This window comes from Urocampus carinirostris, chromosome 12, assembly GCF_059441175.1.
Source record: "Urocampus carinirostris isolate Australia breed hairy pipefish chromosome 12, RoL_Ucar_1.0, whole genome shotgun sequence".
Lineage (NCBI taxonomy): Eukaryota > Metazoa > Chordata > Actinopteri > Syngnathiformes > Syngnathidae > Urocampus > Urocampus carinirostris.
The window spans coordinates 17940675-17960062 of record NC_142360.1 but is presented as its reverse complement, the minus strand read 5'-3'; the positions used below and the strand labels follow the sequence as shown (position 1 = coordinate 17960062).

At 38.3% G+C, this 19388-nt stretch overlaps 1 non-coding gene across 1 annotated transcript; it reads right to left on the bottom strand.

The window, feature by feature from the left end:
- Positions 1-783: 783 nt before the first annotated feature.
- On the bottom strand, positions 784-856 carry trnad-auc (transfer RNA aspartic acid (anticodon AUC)). The gene has a single exon. It is a non-coding gene; the product is annotated as a tRNA-Asp (tRNA).
- Positions 857-19388: the final 18532 nt, after the last annotated feature.

The window sequence follows — 19388 nt, the reverse complement described above, 5'->3', positions numbered from 1 at the left end:
TGATACAGAATCTAACCAGTTCAGCTGAAATGGGCTCCCGCAGCCCAGCGACCCTACTGAGGATAAGCAGTGCAGATAACGGATGGATGGTTAAGAACCTAATTCTGTGGTTACAGATTCAGCCACCACTCGAATTAGTTCCCAAAGTGCCCCTTTTCTGTCCCTGTAGTATTCATCGTGAACGAAACAATACTATAAACATATTGGACTTTCAGCTTTAATTTATCTAATTTTCAGTTCATTTGTGTGGATAAGGGTTGATCAATCCAAAAGAATAATATAAGGACACACAAGTAAATAATGCACATAGTTTAATTCTAACAAAACATGATTTATTTACATGGCAAGGAAAATTGAAACAAATGAAATAATATAGTTGACACATAATTTACGGTGTTGGCGAGAAGGAGGGGGAAAAAATTCTCCGGCAGGATTGAAAGTACTGATCGATAAACTCAGGTTTAAGATAATCCTCAGGAATTATTTAATAGCGTGTCAGAGTGATATTTTTATCCAGCACCGAGGAGAAAGCTGGATCTTTCTAACCTCTTTTAGGAGACTGATCTTGCGGACTTCAGGACAGCTCTACAGGATAAGACCAATCCACAGCCTTGTAAATTGTAGTGTGGAAGGCTTCCTAACCAAGGGGCATCCTCTGAAACTGGGCCTTCTTTGTCCCCATGGTCCCAGAGGGCAAAGACTGTTTCATAGGGGTACCATTTCCCGTAGTGTGTCTTGATCAAGTACAGCCTGGTGGCACCCATCCCTCTTCAGACCAACAAATGTTTCCACCCAGTCTCGAAACAGGGACCTTTTGCATGATAGGCAAATGTGCTAACCACTGCACTACGAAAACAAGTATTCGTGCTTATTATTTATATTAATATTGTTTTTTTTAATCATACAATCTGTCATTTTACAAGTCAGACTTTTTAATGTAAAAATTCTAAAAAAAAATAAAAAATAAAAAAGGAATGAGACTTTCAAACAGGGATAGACAGATTAGGGGTCGTATTGGTTCTCATTTAAACTTCCTTTTTGACACATGATGTCATCACCATCAACCCCAATCCATTTCTGTTGTTGTGCCTTTGATACCATCGTCTAGAAGTTTCTAAAACTATTTGTAGATGGATGTATTTCACTGAAATTGCTAATCGATTTGTGGTTTTGGTTTATAGTTTGTGGTGTTGTGTCACACTCTGTGTATTTGCATTATATACTGTACATCAGTTTTACTCTGTTTTGGGATAAAGCGTTTGGACGCCAGTCTTGACTCAACACTTTTTTTCTAAAAGGAGTTTAATTGTTTTAAAAATTGTGTCTCACACACACAAGAAGAGAAAAACACAATGCGTACTGCATTTTTTGTACAGTAGTAGTATTACGATTGTTCTTAATAGTAAGGTTTTGCAGGCCAAGACACCTTGTTTTTTACCTTCAACTCAAGTAAACCTGAATAGGGTTGCTGTGGGTCGGAAAAGGGGGTGGTCATCTTTCTACCTAAGTGTTTTCGCCTCAGTTTCTGCAACCCTTTGTTAGGTCCAAGTATCCCGGGCAACATACTGAGTGCCCTGTCACTTCAAGCCCTCTATTCAGTTTAAGGATGAGCTCCTACTTGCCTTCCATTAATCATTGTGTGTTTAAGTGAAAAAGGGGATTGCGTAAAAGCACTTTGGTTGAAACGGATCTCTAAGCAGTTGTCACTTTGAAACTTTTGCATGGGGATTCCTCAAAATAAGTAAAATGATTACTCAAGCAAGTTTACTTCTTGTATGTTTCTGTACACATTTGCCCAACACGCGAAAGGACCCCAGCTCGAAACCGGGCGGAATATGTTGGCCTGGAGAGGGATGGGCACAACCAGGTCGTACTTTCCCAAGACACACCACAGGGAATGGTGCCCTTACAACCCTAGTGGTTAAGGGATCCAACCAACCAACCATGTATGTTATGTAAGAAATTTTGAAAATACAAGCATAACAGCCTGGCATTAACCATCTTGGGGTTCCGGGCTTGGCGTTGCCGGGCAATCTACTTTGGCAAGGTTGTTGGGGCCATGGTTTGTTGAAAAAAGCGCCAGGGAGCCACTAGGGAGTGCCAAAGAGTTGTATGACCATATGCCGCACCAGAGCCGCCTAAACACGAAAGAAGATGCTTATCAAATTTATTTTTAGCTTCAGACAATCCCAGATACCTAAAGTACTACTCTGTAAATGTTCACAAAAATCACTTCAGCCCATGCCGTATTGATTGACGTATTATGCTAAGTACTTATATTTTAATTCATTTATATACCATATATCTCTGGTTATTTTTTGTATGTATTTACCGCTATTACATATCAATAATGTATTGTTTTTTGGCAATGTTTTTATGCTTTTTGCAAATCTTTATCTTTTAAAAAAAAATTAAAAGTAGTATACTTACACTGAAAAAAGAATCCCTCAAATTTCATTGTACTTTTATAATAACATGAAAAGGCATTCATCCATTTATTTCTAAATAGAGCAGGATCAGCCCTCTGTCACACTTCTTTACTGTTACTTGACTGTCCCTTCGATTGGGAAGGGGGGCTTTAGACAATAAAATTGGATGACACACAAGTTTGGCATGGAATACCTCAGCACTTTCCCTCCATTAAGCCTTTGCTTTTTCCCATGTTTGTTTCCTCCGGGGAACTAATTATATGCAGAGGTTGGTGTGGATGTGGAGACATTACTTAAGACTGAGACAGACTGTCTGGAAGGCAGTCTGTTTTATTTTGATAAGCTAATAGTCACACTTTGTTGTACTCATCTGGTTCAGGGATCGCAAATACATTTTCGTGAGAGTGTTACTGATCAAGTAAATGGACAAAAAAAAAGACACGGAATGATCAGTGATGTTCTTTACTTTGCCAGGTGATTCTCAGAAGAAACGCGATCTTAGCCCCAGCTTTGCTGATTACGGGATGTTTCCGAGTCACATCTGGCGCTAATGTGTGATGCAAACAGACAAAAAGCGCACTATTTGGGACCTTGTTTTTGTGCTGCAGCATTATCGCTAATAAGACTCATTACAGCTATTATCTTTTCATGTATCTGTGCTATTAGGATTTTACGTTTGTGCCATGTGGCATTATTTGACCACGCTCTCATGGTGCTCTTAGGAATTATTATTTGCTCTACAGCATAATGGTTACAACTGCAAAAACAAAACAAGAAGTCATAACTTTGGTTGGGCTAGTGCAGGGGTCGGCAACCCAAAATGTTGAAAGAGCTATTTTGAACCAAAAAACTAATCTGACTGAAGCCGCTAAAAATTTAAAAAACTTTATCAATGCAACATATGCGGTGTGCATCTAAATTAGTTATAGATAGAATAAAATAGAATAGAATATACCTTTATTGTCACTGTTACAAAATGGGTTAACATATTGTGACAACGAAATTGGGCATGACACTCCAGTTTTACACATTCACAGTGAGGTATGAGCCAAGAAGATAAAGGAACAGAGAAAATAAGGTTATAAAACAAGGAGGATAAGGCTATAGCTATAATTTACATGGTATTTACACAAGAAATTTCGGCATGCGGGATGTTACATACGGTTGTTATCGTGATACCGTTGGTATCGTAAGGGTTGTGCAATATTGCATTTAGTGCAAAGTCATCATAGTGCAAAAAAATAGTCAGCATATGCATTGGTGCAAACATAGACATCATAGTGCAGAAAAAAGAAATGGTCAGACATTGTGCAAGGTGAGCAGTAAACGTAGTGCAGTCGACATGTGCAAGATTATTCAGTCATTGTGACGCTGCCACTTTCAAAGCGGTGGAGTTTGGGCTCCCTGGTCCCTAACAGGAAAGACCGAAGAGAGTAAATCAAGCGAAGGAGCTGATTTCCCTCTCGTCTCATTGTTACGTAGTACCACCTGGAGTTGAAATGTAATATTCATTCCACGCATTTTTACAGCATTGGAAAATGTTAGTTTGTGTCTTGTATGTCTTCCTACGGAAACCATATTTAAAGAAAATGAGTGTCAGGGAGCCACTCCGCAACGCTAAAGAGCGCCATGCGACTCCTGAGCCGCAGCTGCCGACCCCAGAACTAGTGCATCTCATAAAAGTGTGTGGAAAGAGGGAATGTTGTTTCGTCCCGTCTGGTCAGTGTACTGGGAAAAATCGAATTTGTTTGACCACGCTTCAGAGCTGCCTCACAGGCTACATTGACTCACTCGTTTTTTCCTTCATTTTTTTAGGCAACTTCTCTCTTGAGAATTAATGTCTGTCAGGTGCTGCTTTTATAAGAAGGACTGCAGTGGAGCAGTGTGTCTGTTAATTCTCTAGAATGTAGAAAATCGTGCTTTGGATTTAATTTTTGAGCTGTATATTATATACAGCAGGGCACTTTCCAACAGTAAATCACGACGATTACAGGAGGGAAAGTTTTGGGTATAGTCGGGGATTTAGTTTTTGTAGACATCCAAGCATGTCCGTCACATAAAACATGCACATTTTTTTGATGCCGGGGTAGAGATGGTTTTACCATGTTTGGAAATTTAAAAGATGGGGTTGAATTTTGCAGGCATTTCCTATTGTATGCCCTTAGATAAACATGTGACAGACATTAAGATATACTGGACATAAAAATGAATGAAATGCAGGTCTGATCTGAGTTGTGGTACAGATTTTCAGTGTGTGTGATAAATAGTTCAGACAGACAGATTCCGCTTCTATTTATACACGATTACGCCACAGAAAGTACAGTTAGAAATTAGAAATACTATTGTACCATTGATAACGGAGTAAACATCCTTAACCATGGCCCTCCAGAATAAACATGTTACAAATACTGCTATGCCAAGCAAAATGTGGTGTAAGCCCTATATTTCTGGATGACAGCATCAGGGCAGTTTCATATTGTGGAGGATAGAGCCAGATTGCAACACAGATGTGAGAAGTCGTCTTTTTATGTAGTTATCAGTGGTGGGTGCCATGATAACGAATCAAATTGCATACGTTTGTCATTGTTCCCTGAGGATTAATGAGAACTCCAATGACTGGCGAATGTCTGTGATGATACCAAATGGGAACTGCTAACTTTTCCTGCTGTTCGATTAGGATGTATACTGCTAGGTATTAAATATTAAAATGTATCGTTTACCAAATTGTTCGAATTAGTTATCTGACTCTATTAACCAAACACAACCTACACTTACCCAACAATGTGTGCTCGTTTCTTGACGGAAAAGATGAAGAAGAAAAGCCGACATTTTCACACGGGGACAGATTTAATTTCTTTAACAATTTAACTAAGCAAACTCCATCAAATATGGCCGAATTAGTCGAATTAGTGTCGTTGGAGTCTCTGGGAAACCCTCTCTTCAAGTTCTCCAGCGTTCTCCTCTCGGCCCGCGTCTTTTTGCAAGATGGTGTCCCGGCTCCTTCCATGGGCGTGCCAGGGAAGCCCCACGTGGGCTCCACCACCTCGCCTCGGTGTCTGTAAAACTCAAAACAGCAGAGCGTTTCTCATAACAATGCCTGCCGTCCTCCGTCATCAGGGCCCCTCTGCGTCTGGATGCGCTGATTATCTTATCAGCCTCACGTCCCGTTCCCGCCATTCCTGTAAACATTATTCTCCACTAGGTTGCCCTGAACTTTCACTGCTCATTGAAGTTAAGCTTACTCGGTGAAAATCTTAATTGCACTCAATGAATGTAACTTGTATTCAATCTTAAAAAATCCTTTATAGTCAAATGTATAAAATCCTTCAATACATTGATGACTCCTATTTATTTGCTATTATAAAGTTAGATGAATGTTGGCAAAATCATCAACAAATTTAACCTTAATGAGCGTCTAAAATGTTTTCAGACTTCACCGCAGTGTTTTGTATATTGAGCGCATGTGTTGTGGAAAAGAGAAAGATGCCGTTTTTCCCTGTGCCCTACACACATGAATTTTGTCACCGAGTGCCAAAATGATCAAACCTGTTTAATACTCAATGTCTTTGGCACCGCACCATTTACCTCCAAAATGTGTCTCTGCACACCTGCCATCAAAAGCAAAATGCCAATGGCCGATAGCAATGCTCAGGCAGTGAAACAGTTGTGCTCGGGGGCTTATGTGAAAAGTTGACACAGCAACATACACAGTAGACCTTTAGTTGCACTATACCAGTGCTTCTCCATTATTTTCTTTCATGCCCCAACTCAGAAAAAGTAGTTTTTAAAGTTGCTTAGTATAAAAAGTTAAACGTTTAAATTAGTTACACAACACTGTAATGTCTTGTGCTGGAGTGACAAGAGAAATGCTACTATAATTAAGTAGAATCATAGTTTTGTTGTTTATAATTGATTCATTTTGTGCATAATGTTACATTATTATTGTTAATATACCGTCCAAAGGAGTTCTGCCCTGTGCAGAACTACTGAGGCAACTGTACGCCGGGTTTGACTGACGCGCTTGAGTGGTGTTATTTTATCTGAAGTGACTGGGGAGATAATTATTCTTGTCATTGAGTGATCTCAAGTAAGGACGCTTGGAGCGATCTTCTGATTAACTGTCTTTATTCTTCTTAATGCCCTTCACATGGAAAATACAACAGAAATAGAAGTACGAGAAATAATAGCTTAATAGTGCAGCATAGCGGTCACAGAGGTCAGATACCTAACTGACAACAGATACGTTCCTACCTTTATACCCATACGAATTAATGTGCGCCAACCCAGGGACAAAACAAAATAACAAAGAATAATGCAAATATATGCATTATGGCTCCTGCAATAATAGTTAAGGGTGTGAATGAATGAGTGAGTTGTCTGTCTCTGTGTGCCCTGTGACTGGCTGGCAACCAGTTCAGGGTGTCCCCTGTCCACTGCCCGAAGACAGCTGGGATGGGCTCCAGCACCCCCGCGACCCTACTGAGGATAAGCGGTTCAGATAATGGATGGATGAAGCAAATCAGAGATTATTTCATTGGATGTGGATCAAGTTGGATCTATTAGTACTTTTTAGGCTGAAAATGTACTCCAATTGTCATAACCAGAGCGGAGACAGGACCCACTTGCGTGCGTTTCTCTTAGTTTTATTGGGAAGAAGGGAAAGGATAGTACACACTATCCGCAGATCGCTTGTCGCGGGGAGCAGGTTGCTCAGACGCTAAAGTGTTATTCCCGTGGCGAGCGATGGCTGTGCCGAGAGCGGAAAAAACAGGTCAGGGACGGGGGAGCAAAAATCGTGGTCAAGATCAGAAAAAAGGGACGGAGCCGGGAAATAGACAGGAGAGAGACAGAGTCACACCACAGTGCATGTCTAGCGTAAACTGAGATTAGCAGACGGACTGACAACCGGTGACAAGAAGACGGGGGTATAAAAAGTGACAGGTAGCCAATCAGCATCTGAGGCAGTTGGCGCCAAAGGAAGCAGGCTCAGGTGCCTCACATCAGTAATCATAACACCAATGCTGTAATACTCAAGTGAATATTTTTTCTTATTTTTCTAAACCAAAACAAAAATACAAGTAAAGAAGTCTCTATGAAATAAAAATGATGTCACTTTAGTGATTTAACTTTCACTTAAGACAGACAGTGGTCTGCTATGAGTTTATAACTTTGACAGTAAATCAACTTTTGTATGTACATATATTTGAAACTTGCGTTTTATTGTGCTGTTTTTGTATTTTGCACACACTACAAACAAAAGACAACAAAGGCTACAAATAATTGCAGTGTTGCGGAATATCAATCATGCTAAAGTCCTTTTCAAAATGCAGTCGTCATTGTTCGGATCTGCTGTGCTTTGTTTTTCCATAGTCCATCTATTTTTCCCATGTGTCTTTGAATTCTGCTGTATTCTTATTTAAAATGTAAATTTTCTCTGTTAGAAATAATTCCTCCACCGTGCACAGCGTGGGCCTAACCAGCCCGTGCCCAAGGACCCCCAATAACTGTAGCCTTTTTATTACACTACCCACTTTAAACTGGACCATACTTGGACTATTCTTGCACTACAGCCCCTTCAACTGTGTTTTATCTCATTTTTATCTTATTAACAGTTGGTGCAAAAAAGGAGTGAAGTAAACTGTGGAAATGTGTCTGAAGACAACTCCCTTTTCCACTTCCCGGTGACTGTCTGACCAATTTTCCTTTCAACCCCACTCTTATTTAATGCCTGAATGTTTTTCATTTAGAATCCCTATAAATGTGTTTTTTCCTTAGACCAGCTAGGAAGCTTCTTTTGGAAGGCCTGTTGCATTTTCTGTCTTAGGTAAAAATCTAGACAGAAAAGAACCAAAGACAACCTTGAAACATTGCACATATTATTTTAAAAGAAAGGGACTTACTCTTTAGTTTTTTGAGACTCTTTGTGATTAAGGGTGTCACAAATAAGCATGACTTGACTTGACTATTGCCTTAACTCATCCTGAGTTAATCCTGTATTTTTATCTTTTTAATATTTGTAATATTCTTAGATGTATATAGTTTCTTAGTTTCTACTTTTACGCTGGCAAGTGTGTGGACAGAAAAGTAAGAATTTGATTGTGCAAGAAACGTGGTCCTTTCCTGTGCATATGACAATAAACACTTTGAATTTGAATTTAAAAACTCTTTATCTCTCAGTAGAGGACAGGATAGGCTGAAATACAATAAAAAAACCTAAGCTAAAATATTTAAAAAAACAAAAACAAAATTTTTAACCATGCAACTACCTTGAAATGGTCTCGTTTATTTGATTCCTAGCACCGATCTCTTCCCTAACTTTGGGGAGGATAAAAAAAATCTGACCATGTTAAACCAGTTAAATAGTCTCCAATTCCTCGACCGAGTGGATGTCCATTTTTATATTTATACTGAATTATTCTAGTAATAATATACGAATTTGTGAAGTGATACAAAATAACTGCTGTGATGTGATTCTCATTTGTTTTGCATTTTTTAGCCTGTGTAATTTGACACAACGGCTGATGTCAGCAGTGATGCTCTTCTGTTTGTAACGTCTGCTTTCTCAATTAGAAACACTCCTGTTGTGTTAAGAGGATCTGGTGACGAGTGCAACATCATCCTATGTTTCAGCAAAAGGTGCTTTTGAGTGGCCATGATTCAGCTGCGCCCTGGAAAAGACATCATGCTACATCGCTGTCAGCATTACATCATGATGACTGTTTGGCAAAAACAAGTGCATGGCTTGCATTGAATTTACTGACCTTTACAGTTTGCCAAGTAACATTGCTTAGCAAGAGCCGGATTAAAATGGTCGAAATAGCAGTTCATTTACCATCCCCAAACGCACAACTCAATCTTATAGGGGTGGGCAATAGTGGGATTGTATGTATCAATCCGATCCAAGTAAATACAGAGTAGTATCAATCTGCACCAATCCGATACCTATACTTTTTGATGGAAATTTCATAATCATTGAATGATTAAATTCTCTACCCTTTAGTTAGTTGATAATCATGATGAAAACTGTCAAAAATTGTCTAACTTTTTAATAAATGACTCTATTGTAAACCAACAGTATAAAAAAACATTTCCCAGTTTCAGAGCAAAAGTGAAGAGAGACAGACCGAACAAAGCAGCAATGTAACAAAAACAGTAATATAACAATATGACAAATATACCTTCCATTGCACAATATTTTGAAAAGGAAGTCAAAGTGCTAGTAGTGTAGACAATACCATTTAAAAATATTAACAATATAAAATTAAAATACTTCAACAACAGCAATCGTTTCAGGACAAAAGTCGAGAAAGTCAAACCAAGAAAGCAGCATAAACGTAAAAGTATTACTTTTAAATCCTCCTACAATAAAATTGTATACTCGAACTTTTTGAATGGGATTTTTACTAAAAAAAAACGTGTTATTTTTCTTGTGTGCCCCCAAAGGTATTTCTTGTGTAACAAAAATATTAATAATCAATCAATGAATCAATCAAAACACCCACCCACAGGCATACAATACCCCAATTTCGACCGTAAAGTGATGAAGTGCTGAAGTCCATCCAAGAACTAAGACTAAATAAAATGTTTAAAAGTGAATAAAATGTATGAAAAAATACCAATATAAATGAGTTAGTGCACTGTCGTGAATGATGCAGGGGCAGAACACTACTGAACACTAGGGGGCGGGGGGCTGAGAGTTCAGGTGCTGAACAACCCTGGGGATGAAGCCTGTCATCCTCCTTTGAGTCCTCCTGCCGGGGCAGCGAAGTCTGCGTCTTGACGGTAGCCAAACAAACTCCGGGAACAGGATTCTGCGGGTCTAATTTGGTGGCTTATTGCTCACACAGGGTTGTAAGAGCTCTTAGAGGCTGGCCTATTATTTTGGAGCAGACTTTTACAGCGTTCAACTGGCGGTTTCTATTTCATATACTGATGGAGTGGAACCAGGAAATGAAGGAGAAGATGATAACACTCTCAATGAAGGAGTAGTCGAAAGTGGTGAGGATGTTACTACTGACCCCGAAAGATTTTAGTTTCCTGAGCAGATATAGTCTTTTTTTTAAAATTTCTTTAGGATCTCTTCAACATTCAAAGAGTACTGTAGCACGCTGTCAATGGCCAGGTATTTGTACGTATCCACAATTTCTACTACTTTCCCTTTTATAATTATGTCAACAAAACGACTAAAATACGGAATTTTCCAGACTATAGGGCGCACCGTAAAACCTCGAAGTAGACAGAGATTCGAAAGTGCGCCTTATAATCCAGTGCGCCTGTATAGAGCTGGAAATACGTCGAGTAAACGTGGCAATGCAGAACAATAGCAAAATTGATTTATTTGTGAAAGCATATTCTCTAATATTTATGTTCTATGAAAAACAAATGCGCCTTATAGTTTGATGCACGTTATATGTATGAAAAATTGTTCACAAGGGGGTATTTTTGAAGTGGCTTATAATCATGTGGGCCTTATGGTCCGTTAAATATGTCTCCTTTTATTGCACAATAAAAAAAGTACAACAATTGGATCAAATTTGAAAGTTATAATGTATGTAAAATCTTACAACCCACTAAAAACCTTATTATATTGATAGTTAAAATGGGAAGACAATGATATCGATCTGATACAAATACTCGCTCATTATGGATAATATCAATATTTGCATCGATTCTCACGCCCTTACAATCTTAGGTTATATTTCCGTTATCCTCAGTTTTGGAAAACGCAAGTTGTGCAGAAGGAACCTGAAATGGGAAAAAAATCCCCGAAACTTTTGAATATCTCAAATAATTTAACAGCTGCATGATATGTTTTTTGAGAGTTGTCAAAAAAGAAGTTTTCTTGCATAGATGTAAGAGAAAGCATTTTTTTCGCGATTCCAGGTGCCAGATGAACCGTTGAAGTCAGAGGTTGGCAAACTATGGCCCATGGGCCACAGGTGGCCCATCAGGCTCTTTAATCTGGCCCGCCACCAAAAATTGTGTCATTTGTTTATGGCATAATAATAATGTTTATAAAATGCATAGATAGGCAGAAGTAAATGGAAGGAGATCGATAGGAGGGCCGCTATTGACGTGGATGGATGGTCTTATGAGTACACTGGAGGAAAGAGGTCTAAATGTAGTGGAAGCTAGAGCTCTTGTTGGTGATAGGAATGAGTGGAAAGGTGTTGTAAAAGGATAGTGGGATATTTAGACGTGTTCTAAGGGATGGGCAGGGCACCCGTATGATGCGGCAGGGGTAAACCAGTGAAAGCTGTCGGGCCCTGCTGTTGAACAAAAGAGTGTGTTGTGTCACCCTGACCCGAGTGACATGGCCGCTTTCTTGTGTCCCGTTTCATCTGGAGGGACGAAAGCATGACCAACTTGGGTGCCGAGGTGCTTAACTTGTTTGGGTGTTTGGGCATTTGGGTTGGCCATGGTCAATTTTTTGTGTCTTCTGGTACTTTTTCCTTTTTTCTTTTATTTGTTTTTGTGTATGTGTTTGTCTTGCTGACGGTCACCCCTCTTGAAAGATATGACCAAGGTAGATAGTTTATTAAATGGCAAATAAATTACTTTGAAGAAGAAAAAAAAAATTGTTTGGGTGCTGTTTTTTACCCTATCCCTTTAGGAATTGGCATTTATTATAAACAATATGACATAATCGTCCGCCACGTTGCTGCTACTGGTACTGAAAAAAAAAACAAATTTATTTTGCGAAAGGCTGGGCAAAAATAATTCTAAAAAACTGACTTTGGTCACTTCCTTACGCTTTTTAGCATTCTTTTCACTTGCACTCCACAGTATACCAACATCTAGTGGTCAAATAATACACACTGTCCCTTTTAAAATAAGCAAAACATTCTGCTCAAAGGATAAGCTTACGACTTTTTGCAACATATGATCCTAGCTAAACTCTGAAAAAAAACAAAAAACAAAAACAAACTTACCCCAGTGGAAGAACATTTTGTCATTTTAAAAGTATTGTAATTGTCACGACCAGAACAGAACTAGGACCCAGATGCGTAACGTTAACCACAAGTTTATTGAGATGAAGAGGAAGGGCAGCGCCCGTGACCCGGTGCTCGCTGGACGCGGGAAGCAAGCCGCTCACAGAATCGGAACGTGTTCCGAATGCGGAAGTGGATCTTCCAGAGAGGGAGAGCATGGCGTTGAAGACGGAAAAAACAGGTCAATAGCCGGGACAGGAGAGCAAAACGCGGTCGGGATAAAAAAACAGGTCATAGCCGGAGACAAACGGGGAAATCAGGAACGAACGGGTGGAAAACGGGTGCAAAAAGTGGGACAGACAGGATTCAGAGTCAAAGTGCTTGCCTTGTAGAAAGAGAGGTTCGCTGACGGACTGACAACAGGCGAGTGAAAGGACTGTGCTTCAGTAGGGCGGGGAACCAATCAGGAAGACCGCAGCGGCCGGTGCCAAACGAGCGGGTACAGGTGATACTAATCAGTCAACAAAAGAAAACCCCCTTTATCGATGGAGTATGTTCACCCTAATTTAGAATAAATATTTAAAATGAGCAAAACAACCTACTGTCTGCCAAAATAAAGCTTGCTTATTTGTAGTATCAATGTTATTTCCCTTGAAAACAAGTTGAAGTATCTTACATTTGAAAAACTGCACTTCAATGTTTACACACAGTCCCTTTAACTAAATGTACAGTGCTGTTGCCTACATATTTTGAAGTATTTTATTTCCAATATTTTCACATAATCTATACATTTTAATGCAAATTTTGTGTGTAAAACAAATTCTGTCCTTTTACTTTTGGTTTATGGCCACTTTATGTGGATTTCTTAACTAAACATTAATATGACACATTTTAAAAGTCCCCATTTTGATTTAAGATTGAATTTGTCATAAATAGTTACGCCTTCATAGTCCCAAGAAATACTTGGATGCTACAGTGTATTGTAACAGACCCTCCGATGACATCATCCCCACCAATTTGAAAGTATGACATCATCTCCTTGGTATGTTCTTCACCTGGTGTAATACCATGCACCGCCACCAACAGCGTATTTCTCTCATGTTTTATTCACGTTGACTTTTCAGCTACTTGAATTGTACATTTTCTGTAATGAATTTACTTTAAGGCATTGTTTTGTGATGTCGCATTGCACGTGCTTGACTCAGCAAAGCATGATCCCAAGTTCTGACATCACCTTGCTATAAAGCGTCACATGGGAACATGAATCAGCTGAAGTAGATTTTTAGACACACAAACGTTTTTTAACTATAATCAGATTGAGATCAGTGTTTGAGTTTTGTGTCATCAACTCAAAGAAAAGTGGCTCAAAGTAAATCTAATTGGCAAAAAAATATATAATTTTTTTTGGTTTACTATTTTAACCTTAAATTAATCTCCAAAGTCCGGCCCGTGGGCAAGTTGCAGCCTGTGATCACATTTTCCTGGCCCTCAGACTCTCATGAAATTAATAGTATGTGGCCCATCAGTAATGTTGACCGTAGCATAAAATACATTTGAAAAAATGAAAAAAAAATAAAATCCCTATTTCACCAAATAGTTGCAGAAACCCTTTGGCCACGTTGCCTTAAGCTTTCTGTAAGACTTTTAGCCCACCCAATTTGGGATATAGCGTTTGTGAATTGAATAAAAAAAGAGGAAAGTTGACTGTGAGGCTTTCAGGGCAAGGGGAAATTTGAGTATTTTTTCACCAAAATCCAAAACAACCGCGTCTACCTAATTTTGCTAAGTGACCGTGGCTGTTTTTAAAGAATATAATATCAAAAGGCACTGCCAGACAATCATAATAAGCTGTAAAAAGTTTTAGACACCCCCTGCCTTAAAGGGACATAGTGTAAAATATGAGTACTTGATGTTTCTGTATTAAGTAGCGCAACTGAAAATGGGTGCTTCAAAGCATAAGGAAGAATACAAACGGCGGAGACTCGAAGTGACCGAACCGCACCATTTTTCTTTTTTTTTCGGTCCAGCTTTTCAGAAGGTTGTGGGTCTTTGGGGGTACCTCTACCAGCAAGATGACAGCCAATAATGTCAGCACCCTCTAGGTGATGATGTATAAAATAAATACAAATTTATGAGTATTTTAAAAGATGCACTTTTATATAATGTAGTTTTAAAATCAAAAAGATTTCCTTCAATGAACGACATGTTTTTTACCACTAGCAGCAATATATGATACACAATGTGCCTTTAAAATAGATGTATATGTTCATAACCTACGTAATGAGTAGCCGTATCTGTAGATCCTTTCAAGCAAAATAGGAGAACTTTAAATCACCTGTGTCTAGTAAGTCTACTGTACACATAGAGAAAACCCAGATTAAGATCCAAATATTGCCATTTTTCAGGTTTTGTCAGGCCTTGTAAACAATAACAGAAACCCCAAAATGCTCTATATGCACTATTTTTCCTTTCATTTATTGGCCAGGCCTTTCAAAAGTGTTTTAGTCTTTGGGGGCACCCATAGCAGCAAGATGGTGGACAATCAAATCAGCTCCTTCTAAGTGAGCCTCATGTATGTAAAATAAATACAAATTTCTTGACCTAGGAATATTTTTTTAAAAATAAATGTTTGTATGATCGTTCATAGATTTTTTCCTCTTATTCAAATAAATCTTGTTTTAAATCTTGTTTTTTTTTTGTTCATGAATGAAGTTTTTTTTTTACCACTAGGAGGTGCTAAATATTACACAATGCCCCTTTAAATCATACACACTGGAAACTAAATTCAGCATACACATTGCTTATGCCACCAACGACGTCATACCAAGATTGTTGTGGATGATATCACTCCACTAGATGATGTCATGCCCTTGACAGAGTTGCTACTCAAGGGTGTTTCTGTTCCTGTTTTTGCCTTTCACTTTTCCTACTGTCAATGAACACCACATGTTCAAGTACCGGTACTTTAAAGGGACAGTGTGTATTAGGTTGTGCTTCCTAGTATTAAAGAAACCTTAGTCATAATAAAATGCAATATTGATTTAAATAATGAGCAAAAAAAACATGAACTAACATATATTCATCCATTTTTTAATACTCATGGGTCGAGGAATTTGTTTTTATTTTACATATAATGAGGATTACCCGGAGGAAGCTGACATAATTGTCTGCCATCTTGCCGCTACCCCTCAAAAAATCAAAAACCTTGCGAAAGGCTGGGCCAAAATATTATAAGAAAATGTTTACAGTTTGGTTACTTTGAGTCTCCATAGTTTGTATTCTTTCTTGTGCTCTTTAGCATTCATTTTCAGTTGCAATACAGCGATATCTAGTGGTCAAATAGTGCTTACTGTCCCTTGAAAGTAAAATTATTGTCTAGCTTTTTTAAACAATAAGAAGTGTTGTCTAGTGCAATTGCTTCAAACTAGATTATTATGTTACAATAAAATCATTTTTGTTACATTTTGATCTTATCTCATCTCATCAGCTGTACCGCTTATCCTCATTAGGGTCGCGGGGGGGCTGGAGCCCATCCCAGCCATCTCCGGGCAGTGGGCAGGGGACACCCTGAACTGGTTGCCAGCCTTAATCTTAACTTTCACTTAAAGGTGTGAGCAATGACATTTGCTGAGAGACGAATTAGTTCAGGGTTGCTAAAGTCAATTACAAGGAGGGTCAAAACTCAAACCACACCTTTTGTCGCGGGCCAAACAGGATAAACATTTATTCAATACACCAAAACTTTTTTTTTGACAAATATGAATTTAAAACAAACAGAAATATTATTTCTGAATAAACAAACTTAAACATAAATAATTTAAAAAAAAACACCACTCCCCATGAAAATACTATATCTCCTGTCAAAAACTATACCAATTCAAGATATATTAAAAACGGAAATATAAATAAAATGTTTACTTTTCATTTTGGGATTTTACTTTGGTGAAAGACATATGCTGGATCCTTAAATTCGTCTTTAACTCTTCATCTTTCTGTGTCTTCTGCTCTGCCTTCACATTTTTCAGCCTACTCTGATGACTATTATAGTAGATGTATATAGAATGATATCATTGTGCACCGGGACGGATGTGGCCCGTAGGCCGTGAGTTTGACACCTGTGAATTCGCTTGTTAAATCATCCAGCTTTGAGACCGTATGCTTTTGGCTAACTCAGATGCAGACAATAATCTATAAAAATAATCTTTTTAGCACTCATTGGAGTGTGAAATGAATGGGAGTTAGGGGGCATAATGATGTAGATTAATGAAATAGATTTGTGTGATTCATATTCTTATTTACATAGATGTCAGGGACGGAAAAACTGGTCGGTAACCGGGACTGGGAGAGCAGAGCGTGGTCGGGGTCAGAAACAAGTCGTATGACAGGACAGGAGAGTAGACATAGTCAGGATCAAAAATGCGCCGTAAGCCGGGACGGGAGAGGAGACGTGGTCGGGATCAAAACAGGTTGTAACCGGAGACAAACGGGAGCAAAAACGGGACAAGCGGGAGTCAGGGTCGAAAAAGGCTTGCCTTTTTTAAACAGATGTTCACAGACGGACTGACAACAGGGGATTGACAGAACTGGGTTAAATAGGGACAGAGAGCCAATCAGAGCCCACAGCGATTGGCGCCAACTGAGTCGGCACAGGTGATTCACATCAGTAATCATGACAGATACAAAGTATCAGTATAGGTGCAGATATCAGCCTTATTTTAGGTATCAATACCATTGATGGTAGCTGATATCAATATCGGTTTCTTTCTTGTGGGACTAGCAATCAGGAACCTGGAATAAAAAAGAATGTCACATTTTCATTAAATAAATGCCATGTTTAGGAACATATTTCCTAAAAATGTAAGTCAATTTAAGATTGAAGGAATTAAAAATTACCAATGATATACTGTATGTAATAGGTATTAGTGTAAATTATTACTCAAGTATCAATATCGATCCGAAAATTACATCGTCAAATTCATTGGGGTCCTGAATCAGATAATAAACTTGATCTAACAAGCATTTATGACCCCTGATAAAACTTTTATTGACTTGAATTTTTATGTAGTGCACCATGTTCCAACCCTTGGCAAAATCATTCAAATTCTTATTTTTATTCCTCACCGGTGGATTCTACGTACTATTATTAGTAACATGGGCATTCCTTCCTTCCAGACAGCGTATTATTGAGCAGACATTATTTTGGAAAGCAAAACTAACTTCTGTGTGGCTTTCACATCTGGATGGACTTTTTCAGTCATGCGGATGATCGCTCTGAAGAATTTGAGTATAGGGAAAACCTTCATGGCATTTAAATCACAATTGACTGTGTCAGTGGCTTAGCTTGTACCTTTTAAGATATTGAGGTTTTGGGAAACATTTAATATTTTACCAGTGTCTGAAACCCGTGACAAAAAGTTACCGGACACCAGGGCAGACAACTCTGAAAAGTTGCCTGCCCAGCAATAAAGTTGCCTTTCCCATTTTTCACAACTTGAAACACAATAAGACGACTAATCGCAAAAAAAACATTGTTACAAAGAATTAAGGATTGATCATCAGAATATAAAACAGAACAACGCTTTAAAATTAAGTATATTTTAAATCTACTTATAACATTCATTGCATGTATATGACATCGCTGTTTTCCATCTGCCATCAGTATGTACTTGTATTAACTCATCTTTATTCATGCAATGTTTGCGTTGTGTCGTCTGCCACAAGCCACGTGAACTCCTCTTTCCACGATGCTTTTAATGAACGTTTACGTTTTGTAGCGTCATAAATTTTGTTAGCTTCTTTTGAATCTTTCTTCTGGGGCTGAGGTTTTGGCTTGGTCCTAACCACTTCTCCATTTTTTTGTGTTCTCTGTGCATCTACGTTTGAAAATTATATGCAAATGCACGACCTTATAATGCTCGGGAGAGTCCGGAAGTTATTCGATATCTTAAACCAGTTTTTTTAATCAAACTGTTTATTTTGTTTTACTACAAAAAAAAAGATTTGATCTTTAAATTTCATTCATTTTTTCATCTTTTATTTTCTTTTTCCCAATATTTTTTCTAGCATTTTCCCTATTTTTCTTAGTTTTTCCTGCCTTTATCCTTTCTTTTTTTACTTCCCTTGTATTTTTTGATTCTTTCAGCCTTTTCCTCTTTTTCTGTCATTTATCATTGTTTCTTCTTTTTTTTTCTCTTTTTGCCATTATTTTTTTATTCTTATGTTTTTTTCATTTTTGTCCTTTTCAGCTTTAATTCTCCCCCAAAAGTCATTTCGTGCATCATGCAACAAAATAATTGGTCATTTATAGACTAAGTAACAAAAACAATCTGAAGAGCTGGGTCTTTTTAGTAAGTCGAGCTGAGGGAGCTGCTTCTCGAAAAAGACACAGAATTCGAATGACTATGAGCTTATTTGATTGTGAGGAGCTCTACCTAGTGAAAGCAGTTAACTGCTAAATTCTGCAAACACGTTGAACAACACACACAGATGACAGGCAAAAAATGCAAGATGAGTGAAATGAGTGATAAAAGTCCTTCTTTAAACTGATTTATTTTTCTTGTCCTGGCTTTTACTGGTCCAATGAACACATCTCTTTGTCCATTGTACCTGAATCAAATCATTTGCGCTTTTTTGTGTTTTTTTTTCCCGCTACAGAAAAGAAGAATGGTGGTGGGCCAAACCAACTTGAAGAATTCCCCCAGATGGTAAATCTCACCTCATCTGTTACGCTGAATGTTTCCAAATAGCTGACGAGAGAATAAATACACGGGTAAGGTTGGATAGTGCAAGGGACGGATACATGTTAAGATAATTTTTCTCACCTCGCCAACCCAACATCGACCTTGACATGAGCGGGTACTTCAGAAAATCTCCTGTTTTTCCCAATTAGCCATTTCGGCATCATATGTCGTTACTATGGTATTACCAGGACAATTATTCGTTAGATGCACTCAGTCAACCACTAAAAAATTGGCTCTGCTAGAAAATCATTGACCCCAGCACCAGTGAGCTAATTTCAGAACAAGTC